This window comes from Suricata suricatta, chromosome X, assembly GCF_006229205.1.
Source record: "Suricata suricatta isolate VVHF042 chromosome X, meerkat_22Aug2017_6uvM2_HiC, whole genome shotgun sequence".
Taxonomy (NCBI): Eukaryota; Metazoa; Chordata; class Mammalia; order Carnivora; family Herpestidae; genus Suricata; species Suricata suricatta.
The window spans coordinates 108673684-108676849 of record NC_043717.1 but is presented as its reverse complement, the minus strand read 5'-3'; positions in this window follow the sequence as shown (position 1 = coordinate 108676849).

Sequence of the window (3166 nt, the reverse complement as noted above, 5' to 3'; positions counted from 1 at the left end):
GGGGGGGGGGGGGGGGGGGGGGGGGGGGGAACAGGTGGCTGGGAGACCAGGGGGTCCAGCTGGATGTGAGGGCTGCTGCCCGGGGGAGCACCACCTCTGGGACCGCTCCCTGCTCTTTTGGCCCTCTGCATCCCCCAGGAACAAAGTCTTCTGGCTCTCTGGGGGGCTGGAGGTGCCAGGGGCCCTCCACTGGGAGGTGACCCTGTGTCTGCCGGCCTGCTGGGTGCTGGTCTACTTCTGTGTCTGGAAGGGGGTCAAGTCAACAGGAAAGGTACAGCTGGAGGAGGGCGGGGTCGGAGAGGGGGTCGGTGATGGCAGGGTGGGGGGGGCAGCATGGTGGGGGGGAGACGGGGAGTCTGCCCTGGGGGCCGCCGCTGCCATAAGAGGTGACCCACCCAGGGCCTGTGGAGGGGGCAGGTACTTGAATCCAGGCCACTCGATCCCCACCCCTGCCTGGGAAGTTCCCCTCCCCCCCAAACTCCATCCCAGCAGCCTTCCATCCTGAGGTCCTGAGGGGCCAGGCCTGGTCAGCAGCTGGCCGGCTGAAGTTGCCTGTGTCGGCCATCCCCGCCACAGGTTACCTTTCTTCCTCACTCACTATCTGCTTTGCCAGCCGGCTCGGGGTGGGGGTGGGGGGACCAGGTCCGTGGTCCTCCCTTGCCTGCTGAGCGTGGACGGGAGACAGAGGTCTTTGAGGTCACCTCGCCGTTGCCTCTCTGTCTCCGGCCGGCCCAGTCCACAGCCGACCACCTACGACCTGCCTCTCTGCAGAGAAGCCCCTGCAGGCGGGGGCACAGGGATGAGGCAGGGACGTGCCCCCCGGCCGGTGTCCCTCTCCCTGACCCTGGAAAGTCCTGCCTCCGCCCTCCCTCGGCTGAGCTGTCCTTGCCACCGGGCGGCCGATGCCCCAGCTGAGCACCCAGCTTCCTTTGGGAGGAGCCCAGGCTCTGAGGAGTAGGAAGGGGGTGCTGCCGGCCAGCCTCCCTCCTGCCCTCGGAGCACACCACGCCTCAGTGCCGGGAGTGTGGCCCGCCTGCCCTCCTGCTGAGGCTGGGGGCCCTGAGGGGTGGGGTGGGTGCCGCAGGGCCCCCTCTGAGCTGCCTGCCCCCGCCCCCCAGATCGTGTACTTCACCGCTACATTCCCCTACGGGGTCCTCGTGGTGCTGTTGGTGCGGGGGTGCTGCTGCCCGGAGCCCTGGACGGCATCATCTACTATCTCAAGCCTGACTGGTCAAAGCTGGGGTCCCCTCAGGTGAGGGGACGGTGGGCTGGACGGGCGAGGGGGTGGCCCGGGCCCTCAGAGTCCCTCACCTCCTCCCTTCCCTGGCCCATCCCAGGTATGGATAGATGCCGGGGCCCAGATTGTTTTTCAAAACGGTTTTAGGATTTGGTAAATACAGTGTGATACCCGTCAGTAGAACAATGAGTACTTCCTAGTGGGTGCCTCAGATACATGTGACCCCTAACAATCTGCCATCATCAGCCTCCTATACCTTTCCAAGCCCTTAAGGACAAAGTTGGTGGCTACTAAAAACCACACGAAAAGAGAAGGCTCTCCAAAGGCACATATAATGTGGTGGTGACTGCACGGGAGCAGTGTAAAGATGAAAACAAATCTGTACTGATTTTCCTTTTCCAGAACAATTTGGAAGTCCAGTTGACCCTTGAACACACAACATGGGGGTTAGGGTTGCCGACCCCCTGCACAATGGATAACTGCATACAACTTTGACTCCCCCCAAACTGAACTACGAATAGCCTGATGTAAGTGGAAGCCTTCCTGACAACATAAACATTTAATTAACAGGTGTTTTGTGTGCTATGTGTATTATGTACCGAATTCTTTAATTTTACCTTTTTAATGTTTATTTCTTTTTCAGAGACGGAGAGACAGAGTGCAGCACGGGAGGGGCAGAGAGACAGGGAGACACAGAATCCGGAGCAGGCTCCAGGCGCTGAGCTGTCAGCACAGAGCCCAACTCGGGGCTGGAACCCACAAACCGTGAGATTGTGACCCGAGCCCAAGTCAGACTCTTCCCCACTGAGCCATCCAGGCGCCCCTATACTGTATTCTTCTCTTAAATGTTTGTTTGCTTTTGAGTGGTGAGGGGCAGAGGATCTGAAGCAGGGTCTGTGCTGACAGCAGAGAGCCCGGTGCAGGGCTCCAACTCACGGAGCGTGAGATCATGACCTGAGCCGAGGTCAGACGCTTAACCAGTTGAGCTGCCCAGGCATCCTGTACGATACTGTATTCTTAAAGTAAGCCGTAGAGAAGGAAATGTTCTCCATAAAATCATAAGCACGAGAAAAAACACTTACGTTACTATGATGTATTATTGAAAACGTCAGCGTATACGTGGAACCACGAAGTTCAAACCTGAGTTGTTCCAGGGTCAGCTGTAGTGTGATTTGTAATGGGAGTGAAGTGCTTCATAGATAAGAAACGTCGTTGTTAAGACTGTGCTTTTCAACGAAGTAATAATTGTGATCTTTGTCTTCTGCCCTCTTTGTTGGCATTGTCATATTTGTCTTCTCTTTCTTAGTATTCTGGGTTTTGCAGGCTTTATGGCTCAATTAATAATACTTTATTTTTAAATATTCATTTATTGTGAGAGAGAGAGAGCAAGAGGGAGCACATGCACATGCAAGTGTGAGCAGGGGAGGGGCAGAGAAATCGAATGTACTTCCTTTTCTTGTCTCATTGCACTAGCTAAGCCTTCCACCTCAGTGTCGAAAAGGAGTGGTGAGAGCTGAAAGATCCTGGCAAGTTCTTGGTCTTAACAGGTGAGCTTTTGGTTTCTCCCCACGAAATAGGAAATTAACTGTAGTGGTGGTGGTTTTAAATATGCATGGCTGTTCTTGATCACGTTTAGGAAGCTACCTTATGCTCCTGGTCTGCTGAGAGCTTGTATCGTGAATGGGGGCTGGATTTTGTCACATGCTTTCTCTGTGTCTCTGTAGGATACTATACTTTGTCTTCTTTAGCCCGTTGATGTGATAGATTCCATCAATTGATTTTTGAATGTTGAGTCATCTTTGCAGCAAGGGATGAATTTCACTGCATAGTGCCGTAACCCTTTTATACGTTGTTGGATTTGATTTTATAATGTTTTGTTGAGGACTTTTGTGTCTAGGTTCATGAGAGATATTGGTCTGTAGTTTTATT